This window comes from Mastomys coucha, unplaced genomic scaffold (genome assembly GCF_008632895.1).
Source record: "Mastomys coucha isolate ucsf_1 unplaced genomic scaffold, UCSF_Mcou_1 pScaffold8, whole genome shotgun sequence".
Classification (NCBI taxonomy): Eukaryota; Metazoa; Chordata; class Mammalia; order Rodentia; family Muridae; genus Mastomys; species Mastomys coucha.
The window spans coordinates 28,725,143-28,751,057 of NW_022196914.1; the positions used below are offsets into that span (position 1 = coordinate 28,725,143).

Here is a 25,915-nt window from a genome sequence, read left to right on the forward strand (position 1 = left end):
AAAACAAAACAAGAGTCTTGGAGGAGGACACAACATCTGTCCAAATACCGGGAGTATCCAATACCAGGAGTAACTGGGACCAGTGGGACCAGGAACACAGAAACTCTGCCAGCCCAGTGGCTCAGGTTGCTTCCAGTCAGTCTGGGCAAGCATCACTAACAGAATACAAGAGATAGAACAGAGAATCTCAGGGGCTGAAGACAGCATAGAAAATATTGACACAACAGTCAAAGAAAATGCAAAATGCAAAAAGCTCCTAACCCAGAACATCCAGGAAATCCAGGATGCAATAAGAAGACCAAAACTAAGGATAATAGGTATAGAAGAGAATGAAGACTCCCAATGTAATGGGCCAGTAAATATCTTCAACAAAATTATAGAAGAAAACTTCCCTAACCTAAAGAAAGAGATGCCCATGAACATACAAGAAGCCTACAGAACTCCAAATAGACTGGACCAGAAAAGAAATTCCTCCCATCACATAATAATAAAAACACCAAATGCACTAAAAGCAGTAAGGAAAAAAGGTCAAGCAACATGTAAAGGAAGGCCTATCAGAATTACGGCAGATTTCTCACCAGAGACTATGCAAGCTAGAAGATCCTGGGCAGATGTCATACAGACCCTACAAGAACACAAATGCCAGCCCAGGCTACTATACCCAGCAAAACTCTCAATTACCATAGATGGAGAAAACAAGATATTCCAGGACACAACAAAATTTACACAATATCTTTCCACAAATCCAGCCCTACAAAGGATAATAGATGAAAAACATCAACATAAGGAGCAAAACTACACCCTAGAAGAAGCAAGAAGGTAATCTTTCAACAAATCCACACAAACCTAATTCCACATCTTACAACAAAAACAACAGGAAGTGACAATTACTTTTTCCTAATATCTTAATATGAAAATTAATATTACCAACATATCCTAATCAATTGAAATCCAAAAAAAATTGAAGAATTAGAAATTTGTTGATTGTCATCCAGTGGTCTCTCTAATTTGGTAATCGGAGAAATAGGTCCAATATTATACAATCCATATACATTTTCAGCTTGTTTGTTTGTGACAATGTCGTGTTGTGTACAACATAATGGTCTTGAGATTTTGCTTCTCCTATCTCAGCCTCTTTATTAATAGTATTGTTTATTTCATGTTTTAACACTATAATATGATTTTCAGAACAGCTTACATATTTTAAAAGTATTTATATACCCAAAAGTAATGTAGACAATTAAATTGGGAGGTGGCTTGAAAGAGAACAAAGAGACTGATTGCTTTGCTTGACGTTTGTAACCCTTGTATCAAGTTACCACAGTAAGAGCCAAGATTTTAAGCTCTACTAAATACAAAACAAGCAAACAAGCAAACAAACAAAAACACTTTATATATTTATGTTCATTTAAGAAAATATTAGTAGTGATGTATTATTTTGAAATATACAGTTAATACATTTGAAGTTATTTAAAATGTATATTGAGAAAATCATTTGTATTTTCAGTATTGCCATAGACAAGCATCTACATAAGATTGTTAAATTGATAGTTGTTTTATATCAAACAACTTTTATAATAATCATTTTTATTGTTATAATATTTTATAAAATTTAAAGACTATGACAAAAACGATATTGTAGGTATTGAAGGGGATCTTTGGGAGGAGCTGGGGTAAAAAAGGGAAACAAGAATGTGATTTAATTCTATTTACTTAAGATATGTTTTTAAATGTTAACAAGTTTGGATAAATTGAAATCGTGTAACTTTTCTCATTATATTGCAATAAAACTTAAAAAAAAAAGCGTCCTAGAACTTTAAAGAGTTCAAACCAATGACCTTTATGTTATAGATGTAAACAGAGAGAAAGAATAGCAGTTAGTGGAACTGTCAGTAATATATTGGATCTTTTATATTCATGACAACTGTTTCTTGTATACTGACTTCGTCTTTGGTGCACTCAGTAAAAGTTCTTAGTATAACTGTGATTTGATTATCAGACTTTTTTCTAAGATCTCTGTGCTGTTTTCTTTAATGTTACCAAAAGTATGTGTTTAAATCATTCCATCTTGTGCAAATGGCATTATTATTATTAACTATATAATCTCAGTACATTTGTGTTAGAGAAGTGTTTAATGTTGGAATCAATATGTATATAAGTAAGTTCACAAAAGAATGTTTCACTTCAGTGAAACAACCCTACAAGTCATGTGGTAGTTAAGACTTCTTTTTAATCATTGAAGTAAACTTTAATGTAACATAAAGTTCAAAAACTAACTACAGATTTTTACTAGGAACCATCCTGCATGCTATGCACATACACAAATCTATGCAATCTATGACCTTAGAAATATGTTTGCAACATAAATGGCAAGTCGATAACAATAAAAGGAATTATTTATGCATGAATTAGAAACTTGAAAACATAAAAGATGACATACTTGTTTCAAACTATATCTATAATTATAGATACCACAAATTTTAGAGTTTTTAAGCTATTTGCTATTGGTTTACATTTCTGGAGGTCAAAAATCTAAAATTAGTCCCAGTGAGCTGAACTCAACTGAGTTAAAATCAAGCTGTACACTAGAGTTGCTCATGCTGTCCTTCTTTAAACTATAGATCAAACAAATAAATGATGTAAATAGTCCCATATCTGCTAAGGAAATAGAAACAGTCATTAATAGTCTCCCAACCAAAATAGAACCCCAGGACCAGATGGGTTTAGTGGAGAGTTCTATCAGACCTTCAAAGAAGACCTAATACCAATACTCCTCAAACTATTCCACAAAATAGAAACAGAAGGTACTCTACCCAATTTGTTCTACGAAGCCACAATTACTCTGACACCTAAACCACACAAAGACCTAACAAAGAAAGAAAGCTTCAGACCAATTTCCCGTATGAATATCGATGCAAAAAATACTCAATAAAATTCTTGCAAACCGAATCAAAGAACACATCAAAACAATCATCCATCATGATCAAGTATGCTTTATCCCAGGGCTTCAGGGATGGTTCAATATATGGAAATCCATCAATGTAATTCACTGTATAAACAAACTCAAAGAAAAAAAACATATGATCATCTCGTTAGGTGCTGAGGAAACATTTGACAAAATCCAACATCCCTTCATGATAAAAGTCTTGGAAAGATCAGGAATTCAAGGCCCATATTTAAACATAGTAAAAGCAATATACAGCAAACCAGTAGCCAACATCAAACTAAATGGAGAGAAACTTGAAGCAATCCCACTAAAATCAGGGACTAGACAAGGCTGCCCACTCTCTCCCTTCCTATTCAATATTGTACTTGAAGTCCTAGACAGAGCAATTAGGCAACAAAAGGAGATCAAGGGGAGACAAATTAGGAAGGAAGTAGTAAAAATATCACTATATCTTGATGATATGATAGTATACTTAAGTGACACCAAAAATTCCACCAGAGAGTTTCTAAACCTTATTAACAGCTTCAGCAAAGTAGCTGGATATAAAAATTAACTAATTAACTCAAGCAAATCAGAGGCCTTTCTCTACACAAAGTATAAAAAGGCTGAGAAAGAAATTAGGGAAACAACACCCATCACAATAGTCACAAATAATACAAAATACTTTGGTGTGACTCTAACTAAGCAAGGAAAAGATCTGTATGACAAGAACTTCAAGTCTCTGATGAAAGAAATTGTACAAGTTCTCAAAAGATGGGAAGATCTACCATACTCATGGATTGGCAGGATTAATACAGTAAAAATGGCCATCTTGTTGAAAGCAATCTACAGATTTAGTGCAATCCCCATCAAAATTCCAACTCAATTCTTCACAGAGTTGGAAAGAGCAATTTGCAAATTCATCTGGAATAACAAAAAAAAAAACCTAGGCTAGCAAAAACTATTCTCAACAATAAAAGAACCTCTGGTGGAATCACCATCCCTGACCTGTACTTCATAGCCATTGTGATAAAAACTGCACAATATTGGTACAGTGACAGGCAGGTAGATCAATAGAATAGAATTGAAGACCGAGAATTGAACCCACACACCTATGGACACTTGATCTTTGACAAAAGAGCTAAAACCATCCAGTGGAAATAAGACAGCATTTTCAACAAATGGTGCTGGCTCAACTGGCGGTTAGCATGTAGAAGAAGGCAAATTGATCCATTCCTTTCTCCTTGTACAAAGCTCAAGTCCAAGTGGATCAAGGACCTCCTCATAAAACCAGATACACTAAAACTAGTAGAAAAGAAAGTGGGGAAGAGCCTCGGTCACATAGGCATAGGGGAAAATTTCCTGAACAGAACACCAATAGCTTATGCACCAAAATCAAGAATTAACAAATGGGACCTCATAAAATTATAAAGCTTCTGTAAGGCAAAGGACATTGTCAGTAGAACAAAACGGCAACCAACAGATTGGGAAAAGATCTTTACCAATCCTATATCTGATAGAGGGCTAATATCCAATGTCTACAAAGAACTCAAGAAGTTAGACACCAGAGAACCAAATAACCCTATTAAAAAATGGGGTACAGAGCTAAACAAAGAATTCTCAATTGATGAACACCAATGGCTGAGAAGCACCTAAAGAAATGTTCAACATCCTTAGTCATCAGGGAAATGCAAATCAAAACAACCCTGAGATTCCATCTCACACTAATCAGAATGGCTAAGATCTAAAACGCAGATGACAGCAGATGCTGGCAAGGTTGTGCATAAAGAAGAACACTCCTTTATTGCTGGTGGGAAGCTGATACAACCACTCTGGAAATCAGTTTGGCAGTTTCTCAGAAAATTGAACATAGTAATACCTGAGGACCCAGCTATACTACTTCTGGGCATATAACAAGAAGATGATCCAATGCTGGGCGGTGGTGGCGCACGCCTTTAATCCCAGCACTTGGGAGGCAGAGGCAGGCGGATTTCAGAGTTCGAGGCCAGCCTGGTCTCCAGAGTGAGTTCCAGGACAGCCAGGGCTATACAGAGAAACCCTGTCTCGAAAAAAACCAAAAAAAAAAAAAAAAGAAGATGATCCAACATATATTAAGGACACATGCTCCACTATGTTCATAGAAGCTTTACTTATAATAGCCAGAAATTGTAAAGAACTCAAATGTCCCTCAACAGAGGAATGGATACAGAAAATGTGGTACATTTATACAATGGAGTACTACTCAGCTATTAAAAACAATGAATTTATGAAATTCTTAGGGAAATGGATGGACCTGGAGAATATCATCCTGCATGAGGTAACCCAATTACAAAAGAACACAGATGGTATGCACTCTCTGATAAGTGGTTACTAGCCCAGAATTTCGGAATACAGGAAGAACAACCCACAAACCACAAGAAACTCAAAAAGAAGGAAGTGTGGCTATTTCATTCCTTCTTAAAATGGGGAACCAAATTCCCATGGAAGGAGTTACAGAGACAAAACAGATACTGAAGGAAGGATAATCCAGAGAGTGTCCCACCTGGGAATCCTTCCGATATTCAGTCACCATACCCAGACAACGATTGTGGGTACCAGCAAGTGCTGGCTGACAGGAGCCTAATATAGCTCTCTTCTGAGAGGCTCTGCCAGTGTCTGACTAATACAGAAGTAGAGGCTCACAGCCATCCATTGGACTGAGCACAGGGTGTCCAATGAAGGAGTTAGAGAAAGGACCCAAGGATCTGAAGGGTTTGCAGCTCCTTAGGACAAACAACAATATGAACTAACTAGTACCCTCAGGGACTAAACCACCAGGGACTCCCTGGGACTAAACCACCAACCAAAGAGTATACATGGTGGGACTCATGGCTCCAGCTCCATATGTAGGAGAGGATGGGCTAGTTGTTCATCAATGGGAGGAGAGGCCCTTGGTCCTGTGAAGGTTCTATGCTCCAGTGTAGGGGAATACCAGGGCCATGAAGCGGGAGAGGGTGGGAATAGGTTTGTTATGTTTTATTTTGTTTTGTTTTTTCCGAGGGGTGGGGAACCGGGAAAGGGGATATCATTTGAAATGTAAATAAAGAAAATATCGCCAGGCGGTGGTGGCACATGCCTTTAATCCCAGCACTTGGGAGGCAGAGACAGGCAGATTTCTGAGTTTGAGGCCAGCCTGATCTACAGAGTATGTACCAGGACAGCCAGGGCTACACAGAGAAACCCTGTCTCAAAAAGAAAAAAGAAAGAAAGAAAGAAAAAGAAAAAGAAAGGGAAAAAGAAAGAAAGAAAGAAAAGAAAAAGAAAAAAGAAAAAAAAGAAAATATATAAAAATAAATTTTAAAACAAAGAACATGATAATGTTTAAATGGCCTGAAATGAAGTTAATGTTTTTAAGTGAAAGCATTATATTTTTCTAGTTTTTAAAATATAACAGGCGAGGCTTCTTCCATAGGCACACGAAAGGCATCATCATGGTACAATTTAGTATTGAAAAAGGAAGGTCATTCCAGATTAGTCTCATCTATCAAAACCTTTCTGAGATACAAATTGCATTTCATAAAATTCAATCATCTCATCTGGTATGATGGCAAATGATTATAATACCAGCATTCAGGAAGAGAAGGCAGGAAATCAGTTCAAGGCCAGCCTCTGCTACTTAGTGAATTTTGAAAAGTCAGTCTGCACTTCTCAAAACCCTGCCTCAAAATAAACAAGGCTTTAAAAGACAATCACTCATCTTCAGTCATCAGTTTTTAGTACATTTATTGAACTGCATGATGATCATCATTATTACACTTTTTAGTAAGTCTCCCTTTGCCCACATAAAGCAAACCCCCATTTCCGCATTCAGCCTGAGACAGCTGCTAATTTTTGTGTTCTGATAGGTTTTTCATTCTAGACATCTTATATAAATACAATAAACAATGCATTGTCTCCTGTGTCTAGCTTCTGTCAATATTTCTAACATACACCCATGTACTAGACTAAGTAGTCTACTACTAAGTACTAAGTACTACGTAGTCATCTAGATGGTTTTACCATGCTTTGTTTACACAAGATGACAAACGTCTTGGCAACTTCCTTTTTGTAGTGTGACATGCTTTGGCATCAATTCTTTATTCCTGAGAGTTGCATTGTAATTGTGGATCTAATTGTAGTAGCAATATGTTAGTGTGTAGACAGCCCTTTGTGTGGTGTAGGCAAAGATTATGACTTTCTCTGAGGTTAACTGTGACAGCACTCAGACTGATCAGCAATATGCCATGGCTTGGAAGTTAAATCTCATGCTAAATCTGTAAAGATGGATTTTAGTCATTATGAAAAGTCTATCTGTATAAACGACTTTCAGCTTCTTTATTTCTATCAATTCAAAACAAATATTTAACTTAGAAGATAAGCTTAGAAACTGTCAGACTCTCTAATTGGGAAGCCGTAACTATATTACTGATAAAGCCAGAAATGACATCCTTAACCAGTTAAGTAAAATTTGGGCTTAAAATGAGGGTTTAAATTAATATATATTCTGACCTATGAATATTTGAATGTGGAAGCAGAGGGGAATGTGAGGGAGTGTGCTGGGGACTTTCATGCCAGCTTTTCCTATCTATGACAGAAATTTCTAGAAATCTTAATACTCATTCTCTATCCCTTCTCTTCACAGTAATGAAAATTTGAGCTGTAGCCATGTGCCACACTGTGTGCCACATTTCCTCCCAGCCATTCAGTGAGGTCAGATGACATCGTGAGAGTCTTCCTCAAAGCATAGAAACAACAAAGCCAACACAGGTTTGTAGGGAAAAGATGGAATAAATGTCCCTGGTGGCTGTTCTGTGCAATAGGGGGACACTGGGATTATAACTGATTAATTTGTAAAAGCGTAAGAACTTTTCTACCTCTATGAACTGTGTGTTGTACTTAAGGCATTTAAATTTTGCATTTTGGATGCAGATAACTGAGCTAATCCTCAATGTGCAAATAAAGAAAAGACAATAAGTAACTTTCTTGACATTCCATATAGTACATGAGGGCATGTTGCCAAGGTATGAGGACAGTGATATTTTTGCCATTGGATATGCAACCTGGATTGATGGAGTTCTGCTCACTGATATAAATGAATGGGATACAGCACAGGAAACAGGCTGAGATACTCCCCAAAGTCATATGCTACCAGTTACAGTCTTAGAAACAGCACCCCTTTTATGTGTTTAAAATTAGTAATGTTTGTGAAGCCCTGCTCTCTTTCTCTGCTAATAGAATAAGACTCTTCTTTGCCATCCGTCTTCACAGTCAGCCAGGGCCTCTGAACTGGATCAGTGTCTCCTTCTTGCTGCCTCTTACATAGTGACAATCTCATTCACTTTCTTACTTTGTGTTGTTGAAACAGCAGATGTTCTCCTGAGATGGTAGGGCCTCTATCATGAGAAAGATGCCCCTGTGGCTGTCTCTGGGAGTTGATCGTGCCTTGGCAATGTGTAGCTCACCTAGTATGTGCATGAATACATCAAAGAACATGTGGGTGTTGAGACAAATACCACACTTGCTAAATGGCAATGATTTTAAATGGTTCAGAAAACTACAGCTAATAAACTCTCCAAGTTTATTCAATCTTCATCAAAGTAATCAATGTCATATTTTCAACTTTTCCTTCCAGGAAGGATATTTCAAAGAAATACAGACCAATTTCCACTTTGCCATTTGCTTTACAAACTGATGGTGGATGTTGGCTCCATTGTTATAGTTCACCCTTTAAGGAAAACACAATGCCTAGATAAAGCATAACTAACTCAGTGGCTGTACAGATTTGAGGACAGAGCAAAAGCTCCTACTGTCCCACCAAAATAAGATAGTGGGTTCAGCTCTTTGCTCCCTTAAATATACTTCACTGTGACAACGAATTCCACATACTAAGGACCAAATACAGTGATGTCTGACAGCGAAAAGAATTTCTTTACAGGACTTTGAATAAATTATTTTACTGAGCTCCTGGCAAATGTTTAAATGGGTTCTTACATTAATCTCTAACATTAAAAATTAATCATGATAAAAGAAAGTCTCATTACTGGACTGCAGGTGGACCTTTTCATCAAAAAGTGGACAATTTTAGACCATTATTAACAGAGTTTCAAACATGAAGGAAAGCCATGGGGTTTGTTTACAATGGGCTTTTCCCACTTTATGTTTAAATCTAAGAACAGCGTCAGTATATTTCTGCTTTAAAATTGTAATTGCAACTTGTAAAAATGTGTACTGTCTGCTGCAAAAATCTGCAAGGAATCATTGGCTTGCTTAGATCGAGGGTGCTCCCTCAATGCTGTGTATAAATGGGTAAGTACGAGAAAGCACATTCACGTCTGAGCACTCGGTTCAGTCCCCGCCAGAGGAAAGCATGCCTTGGCTGAGTTGGAAGGCTGCTTCAGAAAATTGTCTCGGCCTGACTCTGGGCAGCACCAACAGCAGAATTTGTGGTGAGGCTCAGTATTAAGTGAAAGTGTATACTCCCTTTTGTAAATGGAAAGACTCACAATGAAAACAGCAGAACCTTTCCCAAGCTTGGCCTCCTGTGGGCATGGGATCCCTAGCGACGACCTGGGCAATGGGCTCTCTGTGATTACAGAGGCTCTATGACAATATTTAAGGGAAAGAAAAGGATCAAAGTATATAGGCTATAAATTAGTTTCATAGCCACGTGATACTGAAGAGTGTTGTAGACCCTCAATTCATACTTTTACCTTATTATCATGACTGTACTTTCTATTTTGATATAAAAGGTGACAGGGAGAGTAAAAAGCCCAAAGGTGGAAACTTGATCCTTAGCCTAACAGTTAACTCAGAGCATAGAACCCTACATTAACCTGCCTGCTTATAGACTCCCAATGACAGAGGCCCTTCTAATGAGTAACATTAGGATGTAGTACACCACAAGGACAAATGCTAGAAGATACATACGTGGAAAGTAAGGGGTTCCACACAAGTGTAGTGCACCGAGGAATAATTAACCCCATGGAGGATGTTTAAAACAATACACAGGGAGCTGGAGAGATGGCTCAGAGGTTAAGATCACTGACTGTCCTTCCAGGAGTCCTGAGTTCTATTCCCAGCAACCACATGGTGGCTCACAACCATCTGTACTGAGATCTGATGCCCTCTTCTAGTGTGTTTGAAGAGAGCTACAGTGTACTGATTATATATATATATATATATATATATATATATATATATATATATATATATATTGAGATATACATTAAATAAAATAATATATATTAAATAAGAAAAAAATACACAAAACCCTGACAAACATCATTTACAGAGAGAAGGAGCCTAGGCTATCACTACAAATAAAATTGTAGAACTCAGTCATTCTGATGTCACCCAAGGCAACTATGTGACACATAGTTGGGATCAAGGGTTCCGTGGGTGAACAGTCTATAAAGTGCCAGGATGTACAAGTCAGCTGCTTCACAGAGTCCAAACAATTGATGCAAGAGGAGCAACTCAGTCAATTGCAGTCTTGAGGGTAAAGGGAAAGTCTTCAGTGTTAGTTATCCGTTTGCTCTTACAAAACAGTTTTCCTGATGCACAGAAAAGACGGCAGGCAGACAGGCACATCAGGTCAATAGTGTTACTAAGCAAGCATAAATCTGAAGCTGAATCAACACCCCTTAATTTTCCATTCTCAACTTCACCTTGCTTGTTGTCAGAGACAGATATGTGCCTGGTTTTCAGAAAATGGTTCTCTCACTGCTCTTCCAGAGGCCTGTAGAGTGGGATCAGAAAATAGCAGGGAATAAAGCAAAACGTTTGCTGTTGGCTAATCAGTCATCACTCTGAAGGTTGGTCTCCTACCCCTTTGGATTCTGGAAGAGATAATCTTCATTCTTACCATGGTCAAGTCTCTGACTCTTTGAATTTGTAAATTACTGGCATGTTTTCACCCATCAGTTGCCTTTGGACCTGAAGCCAGAATGGGATGCTTCTGGTACTCTCTTAAACAAGAGCTACTTAGTAGGAACTGACGTGTGCTCATCAGGAACATCCAGGGACTCTCGTGTCCATGTGCAAGTGAGCAGCATCCCAGGAAGTAACTGGTTTGCAGATAGAACAACATGGACCACTAAAGAAGAAACTGGTTCAAAGAAGGCCACTATGAAACCAACATCCAGTGAGCCACAGGCAGGAGACAGATGTGAAAACAAATGCAAGACAAACTTTCCACCTTCCCGTGTTGTGGACCAGTGGTTCTCAACCTTCCTAATGCTGCGACCCTTTAATACAGTTCTCCGTGCTATGGTAACCCCCCACTATAAAATTATTTCATTGCTACTTCATGGCTGTAATGTTGCTGCTGTCATGAATCATAATGTAAATATCTGATATGTGGGATATCTGACCCCAGATCAATTCCCACGAGTTGAGAGCCACTGTTGTTAGCCAAGACAGCAGGCCACTGGAAGGGAGACAGCACATGAAATCAGGATGTGAGAAGAAGGCGCGTGACCAAAATCCAAGGCAATGTGAGTGGTCAGTGGTAGGCATTCCTATTAAAGACACTTCTCAAGTAAAATGTCACATTGTCTTTCTGTCTGTTTGTTTTTATTTTCATTTTTGTGGTTTTGTGAGGTCTTTTGTTTATTTTTCTATTTTTTTTTTTTTTAGAGGAGGGGAGAAAACATAAAGTTGGGCAGATAGGAGGGTGGGGAGGATCTTAGAAGAGTTAGGGGAAACCATAATCAAAATCTATTATATAAACATTTTAATCGAAAAACCATATTCATTCTTAAACATAATAGACTGAGCTCCAGTTACATCCAAGACTTGTTCCCTACATACATTGACACGGCACTGATGAAAACTTCAGCATGGTAGAAGTGCTCAGTGAGTAAAGGTGCTCACTGCCACACCTGAGGACCTGAATTTGATCCCTGGAAACTATACGGTGGAAGAGGAGAATTTATTCGGTTCTTTGACCTGCACATGTGTGCCATTGTGTATACATACATGCATGCACGAATAATATAAAAATGTTTTAATAAAGGGAAGAAAATGTCCTGCAGTCTCTGCCTTTGTGGAATCTACTTAGTGAAAGTTTGATAGTTGAACATGTGTTTCTATGTCATTACGAGTGTGAGAGACATCTTGTGTTTCTTTCAGGGTACAGCATTAACTAACTGCTTCTTTCCTCAGTTGCACCTTCAATATCCAGGACAGACAGGGATTAGGTTTAGCACCACACAGAAGGAAGCATATTAAGTCAGGAAGTGACCAAACATCATTTTACGCACCCTCTTTAAAATATACTGACTTATACCTACTTTAAAGGACGACTGCAAAACAGAGAACTTGCAAAGTACCCCAAATTGTATCTGTTATGCACCCCATATCAAGTGTACACAGAGATACGTGGCCCACATCAGGTGTCCACAGAGGACATTGTGTTCTGTTTCTTTGTTTTATCTTCCATCGCCAGACAACTTGCCAGACCTGCTTTGACTTATAGACAAGAGAGGAAAAGAATGACAAGAAAGGATCAGGGACAGGATACATTTACCTTTAGACGACCTGTGAGTATCAGATTAGAATAAAGAGCCATTGCTTTAGAAAGAAAATTAGTCTGGAGTGAGGACAGTGCGAGAGGGGCTTCTTTTCTGTTTATCAATATTGTCAAGCAAATTGGTATTTATACCTATGATTTTGCATGGAGACTATCACAGAGTCAGGGGCACAGAGTCTTTCAGCATGTTTCCAATATTGCAGTGTGCCGTACAAACTTGGATGCTCTCAGTATCTCCTGCCGAGAAGAATCTGCTCTTGGAAATGCTGCAAGCCGCAGGCACTACTCATGAATCTGAATGACAGTTTTATTAAAACTGTCTCCAGCCTTCTTGCTGGAAAACACTGTGCCCAAGAAAGCATAGTTTCATCCTCCTTGTGAGCTCACAATGGCAGTAAAGGAGAATATATGATGCACAAATCAAAAACTAATGAGAAAATAGCTAAGAGTTTTCCCAGGCAACATGTGGAAAGGTACAGAGGTAAGACTCAGAGAGCAACAAATGTGTTTTAGTTTCTACTAGTGTGGTCAGTTTTCTTTCCTAGTCTCCTCCTTAACGTGGACATAGTTACCTGTACATTTGTGAAAGCTTACAAAGGTGTAAAGCTTACAAAGTAGTGTTTTGGGCTTCAGTTTTGCAAACTGCAGAATCTTCGAGGATGTTAAAGCAAATGGGTAAGAATCATCATACCTAGAAACAAGCTCAGACTGTCATCTTAGACACGCGGTACACACACTCTCCATAATTACAATGACTGGTATGCTTTCTACATTGCGTGAGTTAGCAATGTTCCTGCAGACTTTCAGGTACTCTTAGAGCAGACACAGTACCAATTCATTTACTAATAAGTATCCCTTGCCAAAGAAAGCAGTTCTTAGTGGTCACCTGCAAAATCCAGAAGTCCTGCTGTTCATGGGTTGACACCCCCCCAACTCCGATTGACCCTAGAAAGAACTCTAGATCGTGTATGGCCATAGTCACAGCTTCTCTACCTCTGATGTCATTTCTGGTTCAGACACTGGCGACGCAGCACTGGCCCATAGTGTCTTGCACTAGTTTACAACAACAGAATTTAAAAACTGGGTAGCTTGAACAAAGCATTTTCTTATCTCATAGTTCTGAATATTAGTCCTATCTTTCATATAATGACTATCCATTATCAAACTACCTTTAAATATCTGAACATTTTGTCTCTTTTTTATCCTGAAGCTAAAGCAATTCATGTCCCATTCCTATAGAATTGGGATATTACACATTTGACTATATGTTTATTTTTAAAATAAGTTTAAATTTTTCATGTTGGCAGTTTTTAATTTCAGTGTGAAGAACTCTATTTATCCTTCTTCTTTTGTCAGACCAAGTGGTGATGAATTCCTTATACCTGTTTTTTGGTCTGGAACAGTGTTTATTGCCTTTTCATTTCAGAGGGCCAGACTTTTTGGACTGTGTCCTTTCTTGGCGTTTTCTTTATTGTCACAAAGCGGACTGTTACTCCATCCTCCTCTGCCCTCTCTGGTTTGTACAAAGAAATCTGCTGAGGGTCTAATAAGGAGCTCCTGATAAATGACTGGTCACTTGTTCATGCTGTTTTCAACATTTTTATCTTTGTGTTTAACTTTTGAGAGTTGGAGGTAATGTGTTGGGGAGGTTCCTGTATATGGGTGGGGCTCTCTGGGCTTCATGTGTATCTTAGTACCCTCTGTAAATTGCTAGAGAGAAGGCCCTGCTTAGGTTTTAGTTATATAGATGCAGGTGATCGAAGTCCCTCAGGGAAGGGAAAACCCTGCCAGAGCCTGGACTTCTGCTCCTTGTCTCACTTTTTTCCTCCGTTTGCCTTCTGAATGTCCTCCACATGCCCAAATTCTCTAAGTGAGACTCTGGACAGAATGTCTGCTTCAAGGAAGGCTCTGAACAAGGCATCCCTCTCAGCAGGCTCTGTCTCCTGGCCTTTATTGCCATTGTAATAAAATGAAGGCAAATTGACCTCTCTGACTAAAGTATTTCTTACTAAATTATCCTCCCTATCCACCTTGTGGGAATTGACAAGTAGCAATTAAAACTAACAGAAAACATTTTTACTTGCGATCTTACAGTGCTCACATGACTGGTGTCAGACAGGTCCTGGAAGCTTTCAGCTCTAAAGGGTTGAGTTCACCATCGTGCAAGTAAGTGTAAATTCTACCTTATAATCTCATTAAACCAGCAGTTAGCTGTTAAGCTCATCTTAAAATTTGTAAAGAGAGCCACAGTGTTTAATTAGATGTGAAGAAGAATTTTCATAGCTAGTAACTTCTGTGAAAGGAAACAGACCTCGCTGTCGGTGATGGACAAGAAAGCAGGCTCCGACTGCTAGAGACTGCTTCTCCTGAAGCTGAAGTGAATCCCTCAATACACTTATATTTTTGACAAACATTGGACCTTGGCTGCACATGATCTGTTCTAAGGTTTCCTGCCATGAACCTGAAGGCCAGAAATCACTCTTTTGTGGTAAACGTAGCAGAGTTATCTTAGGATTTCACATATACACATACTCTACTCTACTCATACACATTCATACACACACACTCTCACTCAAGCACTAACTCACACATTCACACATATTCATACACTCACACATTTACACAAACTCACAAATACACACTCACATACTATCCCTCACACACAAGCATATGCACACACACACTCATACCCAAACTCATACACCCAGTCACATGCATATTGACACTGACATACACACTCACACACATTCACAATATACTAACACACACTCGACAAAATCACATACACTCACACAGACATACACTCAGTCATATACAAATATTCACACACACATACACACAGTCTCACACACTAATGCACTCATATACACTCATACATGCACAGTCACACCCACACTCACATGCACGCACATTCACATGGGCATGCGCGCGCGCGCACACACACACATACACACAAAAAAAACCCACCTACCAGGAAAAGGCTTATTTATCAAGATAACCAAGGAACAGAATGCAATTGGGTTTGTGTCTTTTTGTTGTTATTGACACAAGGAGATAAAGTGATGAATTTAAGGAAACAATAGACACATATCATAAATACATACATATTTGTGATACATATTTGTGATGCTAGCAGCTTATGCTCATGTTCAATGTCCCAGATGTGAGCAGAGGAGCAAATCTAACCACTTATTTTCTGCAAAAACTCAGAATTTATTCATATTCCCACATGCCTTTGTTGATACAAAAACCACAGCCCTCACCTCAAAGGGGATAAGAGTCTTTTCCTGAGTAACCATGATTCCGGTTATGGTTCTGACATAGGAACACAGATGTAGGTCACCCTCAATTCCAACATGAGGACTGTTTGATGAAGATTTTATAGTAACAGAACAAGGAAAGTTATAAATGAAGGCACTTTTCAAAAACATTAAAGGCTGGTTAAAAAAAAAAAGTGGGAGGGGGATCTGATGGTTATCAGATCATGTTATCTGATGGTACTCCTAGACTCTTAGTTTGTAGAAACTATGGTTTTGTTATGTTTATAACACAAAAGATTTTTATTCTATTAACCAGAGGATGTTAGATCAGACACCTAGGTAGGTAAGGCTGACTATTTAGGGGATAAATATAGTCCAAAATAAGATGTAATTAGACTCCATACCTGCGGCATCCCCACATCCTCCCCACAGTCATTTTATAGTCAGCCAATCAATCTCACAGGGTCCAGATGAAGGTGGCATTTCTTTCTGGAATCTTCCATACATGCTACAGCAAAGTGGGGAAAACTCTGGTATGGGCCTCAGGTGCCATTTGACAGTATTCTTAGCCTATTGGTTAGGTGGAAGTCTATTTGGAGATTCTCAATGGTCACTTACCCAGTGGTAAGTCAGGTCCAGGGGAAGCAACAAAGGCTATTAAATTGACTAACAATGTCCCAAAGATAATTAGGTTCTGGACCTGCAATATTCCAATCCCTCGGTGTCACTAAAATCTTTATTAAGTCAATCAGCCTTGCAGAAGGGTCAGTGAAAGCTAGGGATCTTTTCTGGAATTTTCCTTCACATATTTAAAAACTTGAAGCTTCTTCCGAAAAGGCATTTGGGTGGCAGCGGAGAACCCCGAGGAACGGCTGAGGGTGACTAGGATGAACGACTGAGGGTGACTAGGATGAACAGCTGAGGGTAACTAGGATAGACGGCTGAGGGTGACTAGGATGTCCATCAGGACTGAATCTATTTTACAGACCTTTGTATTGAGCTCCTCTCAGTGACTGGGATTACTGTAATTGTTTAACAGTTATCTAATATCCTAGGAAATTAGAATCTCACTAGGAACCCCCAGCTGGGAGAGGAAATAGTTGAGGTTCTGGAGGAATCCAGAGAAGGAACTTAACTCCAGGAGAAAGTCTTAGAACTCTCAGATGATCTTGCTAGAGGCTGATCTTACAATGAGGTGGGGAACACACTTTGGGCAGGTTGCTTATGCAACTGGCCTTTAAAACTGAAAGCTTCTGTTTAAACTTTAACTTCAACGTCGGCTAGGATGCTGAAGGATGACCTGGGTGCTCACTGGATCTTCAGCCCCTTTCCCAACACGGCCACAGTCAATGTCTCCTTCCATTGCTTCTCTATTAATCTGTGATGTTCAATTGGCTTATCAAGAACCAAGGGCCAAATCTGGCTTTTGGATCACAGGTTATGACACCCGAGACCAGAAACAGAGTGATGCTAAGTCCAGTTGCAGATGTCCAATTACCTATTATACGCAGTTTATATTTCTCACTTGAGGATCACATTTCAAAAGGATGACTCCCAGGTCCTAGACAAACATTTTGAGTTTTAAAGCAAGCAACAGTCCCATTTCACTCAGAAAATAGGATCTACATACATCTCAAAGAGACAGAGAGAAAGGCAGCAATTGTATGGTTTCAAGTAGATGCTCCAAGAAATGGGAAAGCTAGAAGTTTCCTTCTCTTAAATTCAATTGGGAGAATTAAGTCTCTAATTGTTATTCTGTATCTGCTTCACATTGAGAAAGTGCTTGGAAAATACCAAGTTCAATTTCAATTAATTTTAAGATGGTTAAAGCCAAACTGGAACTAAATCTCTTCTGTGAGTGATGTTTTTAAAACCAGCCCTTTATTCTTAGAAGGATTTGAACCAGTGTTTGAAAACAACCTAATGGGGGACAAGAATTCAACAGGTCATGAGAGGCTCATGATACTTAAATTTGCACTGACCTAGGAGTTAGCTATCCTTAGTTGTTGATCACTAAACTGTTTTATTAGGTTTTAAACCATTTTTAAACACCTTAAATCATCCTTCTAGTGGGTAGACACAGAGGGCAGCTATAACTCAAGTTCAAAACTGTGAAACAAAGATCCAGGGTAACCCTCCAACCTCATGTGATGAACAAATGAGTCTGAAGAGCAGAGAATTTACAGTCCAGTACCAACTTCTCAGCTATTATTGTGGACACTGATTCCCTCCTGGTTTTCTGAAATGAGTCACTAAAGAGGTATGATTAATTATGCAGAAGGCCCACAATGCCCTTTGCTGTAATCACTGATAAATGCAAATTACATGAAGTCAGAAAAATATGGTGATGGCTGCAAAGAAAGCCAAGAACAATGGTTCTTTCACTTTTTAATAGACTTTCATTAAAAGTAAAGAAACAAGGTAAGGGTTTTTCTCTTTCAAAATGCAACTTTAACAGTGCTTATCCCCTTATGGAACTTGCCCATTTTTCTTTTCGTCTTCTTTCTTTGCTTTATCTGAAAGAATAATTTCTTCATCAATAGTACTCAGATGAAAGCAGCTTTGAGCTTTCAAAAGAGAACTGAACTGTTTCAAAGCCAAGCTGGTGCTGAGAATACACTATTATCACTTTACCATAAGAGGCCCCAGCTGAGCAGGGGCATTAACCAAGGTCAAAACAGAAAGATGAGCATTCATTAGAATTTCCTACTAAAAACCCATTTTAAATCATTCTCATAAAAATCTCATATAAAATGTAAATCTGTGCTCATCTATTCTTCAGGAGCTCTGTCATGATCCACGTCCTATTATCTTGTCTGGTTTTGAACAAAATGTCATCCTTATCATTCTAACAGAGAGAAAGAATAGCTTCAAAACTCCATATCCTGAGGTTACAGAGAATAAAAGCAGACACCGGGACATGGGGTTCATCTGCTCCTGTCATATTTTATTTTCTTAGGACTTTACTGTTTGCCATCACTGACTTCAAATCTAAACAAAGGCAGCTAGAAAACTGTCATGGAATATAATTCATGTACTATACTTTTATCCTGTTTATACAAATGTGCTTAACTTTATATGGTGAATAATACCATTTCAATAATTGAGATGCATCTTTCTTTTTTTAAATTTTTTTATTAGGTACTTTCTTTATTTACATTTCAAATGATATCTGCTCTCCCAATTCCCCTTCAGAAAACAACAACAACAACAACCACAAAAACCCTGTTCCCTCCACCCTCCACCTGCTCACCAACCCACCCTCTCTCACATCCTGGCACTGGCACTCCCCTTACACTGGGGCATAGAACCTTCACAGGACAAAGGGCCTCTCCTCCCTTTGATGACCAACTAGGCTATCCTCTGCTATACATATGCTGCTGGAGCCATGAGTCCCACCATGTATACTCTTTGGTTGGTGGTTTAGTCTCTGGGAACTCTGAGGATACTAGTTAGTTGATATTGTTGTCCTAAGGAGCTGCAAACCCTTCAGCTCCTTGGGTCCTTTCTCTAGCTTCTTCATTGGGCACCCTGTGCTCAGTCCAATGGATGGCTGTGAGCCTATACTTCTGTATTATTCAGGAACAGCAGAGCCTCTCAGGAGACAGCTATATCAGGCTCCTGTCAGCCAGCACTTGCTGGAATCCACAATAGTGTCTAGGTTTCAAGATTGAATATGGGAAGGATTCCCAGGTGGAGTAGTCTCTGCATTGTCCTTATTTCAGTCTCTGCTCCATAGCTAGTCTCTGCAACTCCTTCTATGGGTATTTTGTTTCCCCTTCTAAGAAGGAACAAAGTATTCACACTTTGGTCTGCCTTCTTCTTGAGTTTCTTGTGGTTTATGGATTGTATTTTGGGTATTCCGAGCTTCTAGGCTAAAATACACTTATCAGAGAGTGCATACAATGTATGTTCTTTTGTGATTGGGTTACCTCACTCAGGATGATATTCTCCAGATCCATCTATTTCCCTATGAATTTTATAAATTCATTGTTTTAATAGTTGAGTAGTACTCCATTGTGTAGATGTACCACATTTTCTATACCCATTCCTCTGTTGAGGGGCATTTGGGTTGTTTCCAATTTTTGGCTATTATAAATAAGGCTGCTATGAACATAGTGGGCCATGTGTCCTTATTATATATTGGAGCATCTTCTGTGTATATGCCCAGGGCAAATTCATCTGGAATAACAAAAACCTAGGATAGCAAAAACTATTCTCAACAATAAAAGAACCTCGGTGGAATCACCATCCCTGATCTTAAGGTGTACTACAGAGCAATTATGATAAAAACTGCAAGGTATTGGTACAGCGACAGGCAGGTGGATTAATGGGATAGAATTGAAGACCCAGAAATGAATCCATGCACCTATGGTCACTTGATCTTTGACAGAGGAGCTAAAATCATCCAGTGAAAAAAAAGACAGTATTTTTCAACAAATGGTGCTGGCTCAACTGGTGGTTAGCATGTAGAAGAATGCAAATAGAGACATTCCTATCTCCTTGTGCAAAGCTCAAGTCCAAGTGGATCAACGACCACAACATAAAACCAGATACACTGAATCTAATAGAAGAGAAAGTGGGAAAAAGCCTTGAACTCGTTGGTACAGGGGGAAATTTCCTAAATAGAACACCAGTGGCTCATGCTCTAAGATCAAGGATTGATAAATGAAACCTCATGAAACTGGAAAGCTTCTGTAAGGCAAAGGACATAGTAAAACAAATCGGCAACCTACAGATTGGGAAATATATAAATTTATATTTATATATTTATATATAAATATATATGATTTTTTTAAAACATCACTTCTAAATATATGATGTGTGTAATTATGTATTAAGTACATGTTAATATATACATTTACATTTATGTTTACATATATGTAATTTTATATTTATATGTAAATATACATGCATGTATATATCCATGCATATACACATATACATGTATGTACATATACACAAACATGTACATGCATATATGTATGCATGCTTTTGTATACATATATATATTTATATGTATAAATATGTACTCCTAAATGTAGCCTAAGAATGCAATTTTTTTGGATTTTTTTCTTTTTTTTCTTAGATATTTTCTTTATTTACATTTCAAATGATATCTCCTTTCCTGGTTTCCCCTCAGGAAAAAAAGCCCTTTTCCCTCCCCACTCCCCTTAAGAATGCAATTTTTAAAACTTCACTCCTAAAAAAGGAACAAAAAGGAAGAAATCAATTATTTTTTTAATTATAAAAAGAAAAGTCAAAAGAACAGATAGAAAATATAGTGCAGAATCATAGGAGTAAGTAGAATATTATAAAATTTATAACTGATATAAGTGGCTTAGAACTATGCAGAGGTATTTGTGTTAGGTTAGATCAGCAGTTATCAATACATTACCATATTTCCTGAATAAGAAGTCAATGATTTGCTTAACACTATCTTCATAATAGTTTCAAAGTGTCGTTGTTTTTATCCTATTTCTCACAAATATGCAAGCCAGTTTTATGGATACTCTAATACATGGAACACTGTAAAACATAAAATGCAAATGTGGATAAGGTAATGGGTTGATATTCTATTTAGATTCAGAAAAAAAAAGGGCAACTAAATTGTTTCAGAAGAAAGAAATATACAAAGTGGTGAAATGAGTTGAAAGTAAAAAAAAACAAAATAGATTGTTGGATAGTTATTTCTTGAAATTGAACTATCTCTTCCTGGAGAAGAGAGGGGAATTTCTAAGACTTAATGATCTAATTAAATATATAAGCATCAAGAATTTTAAAAACATATAAGATTCATAAGACCCCTCCCAAAAGTGTGAAAAGTTTCAACAGTTGCAGGGGTGGAAGTCTCTCAGGTAGAAGCTATTAGCAAGTCTTGTGGGAGCTGTAAAGATGCAGCTCCTGAAGTACTGCTGGTGTAGGGGGTGGCTTTAAAGTGATGTAGCTTCTTATATGTCACCCATGCTCCTATAAGCATGGTGTAACATCAGCAAACTTGTTCACCAGTCTAGCCATGAGTAGACATTTTTCTTTGGTCTGTTACTGATACCCTATGTAAGACAAGCACATATGTGTTATGTCTGTTTAGGAAGACCACACAATATGGGTAAATATTTTTTTTATGGTTTGTAAAGATAGGATTTATTTACCATGTTTCTCTAAATTCACTCCTTCAAGGGCACAGATACAATTTAAGAGAAATGGGTGCTTTTCCCAGAGTGATATAAAACCCGTTTTGAAGAGGTAGATTTGTAGAAAGTAAATATTTTCAGGAGGAGGTAGGTGAGTTTCTGTGAGGTCAAGGCCAACCTGGTCTACACAGCAAGTGTCAGGGTAGCCAGGGCTACATATCGAGACCTTCTAAAAATAAACAAAACTTTTTTTTTAATGGGTAAATATTTTAAAGTTGAAAGTGAAACATCCTTATTAACTTCAGACAAAATGAGGCATCAAACAAGACATGCTTTGGGCTGGAGAGATGGCCCAATGGTTAAGAGCACTAACTGCTCTTCCAGAGATCCTGAGTTCAATACCATCAACCACATGGTGGCTCCCACCATCTGTAATGGGATCTGATGCCTTCTCCTGTGTCTGAAGACTGCAACGTGTGCTGATAAACATAAAATTAAATAAAGGGACATGATTTATGAGAGAGGGGGTGTAGGAAGTAATATAATTTATAAAGTAACCGAAAACCTTATTGCTAGTATATATTTAAACAGGTTCAATTCCATATCAAACAAAAAAGGAACAAAACATTAAACATTAAAATAGTGGGGAAGTGAGCATACTTCTTTCCATAATGGTGGAATACAGACATGTAGGCACCTAGCAGGCAAAGAGAAATCAAAAATCACTTTCAAAGCAGCGAGTTTCCTTCTTGGCAGAACAAACTATGGGCTGAGCCTTCAGAGCAAGCTGCTCAACAAGACCCCAGCCAGGAATCCAGAAGAAGGAGTCAGTCCAACCGATGTGCAAGTCACGAGAAAGAAACTTAAGAAACAGGAAAAGGCTGAGCAGCGACTCTTCCAGAAATCATAACTACTCTACTACTGAACTCGAGAATAATGAATCAGGTAAGGTGCCAGATGAAGACTTGTAAAGTCTTCTGCTAAAAATAATGGATGACCTCAAAGAGGACACAAGCAATCAGATAAACTCAGTTCAAGCCATTGGGGGAAAAATCAAGATAGATGGCAGGTCAACAAATATACACTATTAAATATCTAATGAGTTCAGAGAAAACAGTAATGCTAATTTTAATATAATAAGAGCTCAATCATAACAAAAGTATCACAAATCAATATTATTGAAAGATAGTAATAGAAGTTCTAAGAAGGAAATACAATTTAAATACTTGTGTTAGAAAGGTTGATAAGAGTTGTAAGTATGTGTTTTAAGTCAAACTGAAAATCAGTATAACCGAAGAAAAATGGAAGAAATTGAAAACAGCAAAGATACTCTAAAGTAGGGGACAAAGATATTAATTGAGAGGGTAAATATATTTAAAACGACATTCTTTTAAGGATTAAAGAAACAGACCAAATCCTATAGACATCAGGAAAATTCCAAAAATAATATTAAATATGGTGTATTCAACAGTTAAAACAATTTTTAAAGACAATATAAATAACACTGTATATAAACATATACATATGTCAAGGAATGAGAAATTAGACATTATTTACTTACTTACAGTGGTGGACGTGGCCAGGGTTACTGTTGGATTGCAGGAAGGCACATAGGACTCAGGGTATTTTGCCTTGCTAGGCTCCTATCATAGTAGACTGTCAGCAGAAGAAAATGGTACATGGAAGAAACTTCAAGAAGGACTTCAAGTCCTCTTTCCCAGTCATAGAGAACACATTTATTCCCTCTAGGAATAAACAAAAATGGTGTGTGGGAGGTTTGGAGTACCACAGAAATGTCTCACGTTATTTCATTAAAAAAAAAAAAAAAAAAAAAAATGCAGCCCGAACAGTTTCTAGCTACATTCTACACCAACTGCTAACAGCAAGTCACTTAAATCTACAAATTCTTTAAATTTTTCTATCAGCGTATAAGAGGCAATGTTCTTAAAATCTACAATAACTAAGTTGATGGCTTTTATCCCTTTCTATGCATATTATTTGTAACATTTATAAATGTTATTCTTACCTTTGCAAAGTTAAAAAGAAAACAATGTCCATAGACAAGACTAGTTCTTTCTCTGGAAAAAAATCATAAAGCAGAATATAATTGCTATACTCTAAGAACAAAAATAAATCTACTTGCCTAACAAAAATCTATCAGAAATATACTGCAAGAATCATCATTAGTGGGTATTGTATGAATAGCCTTAGAATCAGAAATAAGTGAGAGGAATGGAGGTGTTCTATTTTGTTTTTCTATCGCTGTGATAAAACAGTGAGACAAAAAACAACTTGGAGAGGAAAGCGTTTGTTCGGTTTATACATTCCAATGCATCACTGAGGGAAATTGGGTGAGTAACTCAAGGTGAACCTGGAAGCAGGAACTAAAGCAGAGACCGCAGAGGGGTGCTGCATACTGGCTTGCTCTTCTTTGATTTATCAGCTTTCCTTCTTATAATATCCAGGGCCTCGGGCCCAGGGTTGGCAGTTGACAGTAGGTTTTGTCTTTTTTTTTTTTTTGAGACAGGGTTTTTCTCTGTATAGCCCTAGCTGTCCTGGAACTCACTCTTTAGACCAGGCTGACCTCAAACTTAGAAATCTGCCTGCCTCTGCCTTCCAAGTGCTGGAATTAAAGGTATGTGCCACCACTGCCCAGCAGGTTTTGTCTTCTTACATCAATCATTGATCAAGAACTTCAGCTGACATTCACTCTTCCCAGATGATCCTAGTTTGTAGCAAATTGACATACACACACACACACACACACACACACACACACAAAACTAACCATACAGGGATAGTTAAATTTCATTATATACATATATGAATTGTCAAAGAAATAAAAAGATAGGCATACTTTCTATTGCTACTTAGAACCAGTGTCATTTTTAAAGGTATTACAAGATTCTGGATGATGAAAAGCAGATAAGGAGCCAGAAGAATGGAAAGCAAGAAATGCAACACATATTTATAGGCTTTTTCCTATAAAACATTAGAATTTATGATCATGTATAGCAAGTTTACTAGATTACAAGAGTAATAGAGAAAAAAGTTATGTTTATGTGCACTAGTAATTATGATTTAGAACATGTAACTTCTTGAAAGACACATTATAAAATCAATGAGAGATATTTTATATCTAGGAATAAAATTAACCAAAGATATATAAACTTACAATAAAATGTAAAAGTTTATTGAAAGACATTAAAAATCTATATAAATGGAGAGCAATAAGTTGCTCGAGGATAGAAAGTTATTAAATGATAGGATTTTAATTCTATGAAAATTGATTTATTAATTCAATATAACAATCAAACTTTGAAAACTGTTCTCTACAAAAGACGAGGAGCTAATACTAAATTGTATATTGAAAAACAAAGAATGAAGAACTGCCAAGATATTTCTGAAACAAAAAAAAATTATTTCTGTCATAATACATAAGGTCCCTAAATATATGCATGAGGAAGGCACATCTAATTAAGTCCATAATTGAATGTTTTAGCACCTAGGTTTTCAAAACAAATAACCTGATACTGCCATGATGTTTAGTATCTGGAGGAATGATTTGAGGCTTTTATACATATTTGACTGGAATCTAAGTTGGAAGAGGTACTTTTAAAAATACATAGTATTCTCTTATATATGTAAGCATTAGTGCTACTAATAAGCCAGCAACTCGACTTTGAGGAACACACTATAGAATTGCACAGGTGCTCATACAAACACACACACACAAGAGTGAATACATATATACCTATATATATTTACATATTTACAAATACCAGGAGACTGTATACAAACACATATATATAGTGAAAGTCTACAAAGGAGAAAGGAAACAAAACCTTATGTGCATACTCAATAGAAAGATATTGCATGAAAATGTGCATGTACTAGTAGTTCTGAATGAATGCATCATTAACATAAGTTAAATTATTATACACAACATAAACTATTTTTAATGTTGTACTTTCTCATTTTTTTGAATTTGTTAACATTTAAAAACATATTTTAATTAAATAGAATTGAATCACATTCTTGTTTC

At 37.4% G+C, this 25,915-nt stretch overlaps 1 long non-coding RNA gene across 2 annotated transcripts in view; it reads left to right on the plus strand.

Moving 5' to 3' along the window:
- Positions 1-22,681, plus strand: part of LOC116083963 — a 46,936-nt gene extending 24,255 nt beyond the window's left edge. For both annotated transcript variants that reach the window (XR_004115949.1, XR_004115950.1), the window contains exons 3-5: positions 7,587-7,711; positions 14,571-14,642; positions 22,627-22,681. This is a non-coding gene — a long non-coding RNA (uncharacterized LOC116083963). The remainder of the gene's footprint in view (positions 1-7,586; positions 7,712-14,570; positions 14,643-22,626) is intronic.
- The last annotated feature ends 3,234 nt before the right edge of the window (positions 22,682-25,915 follow it).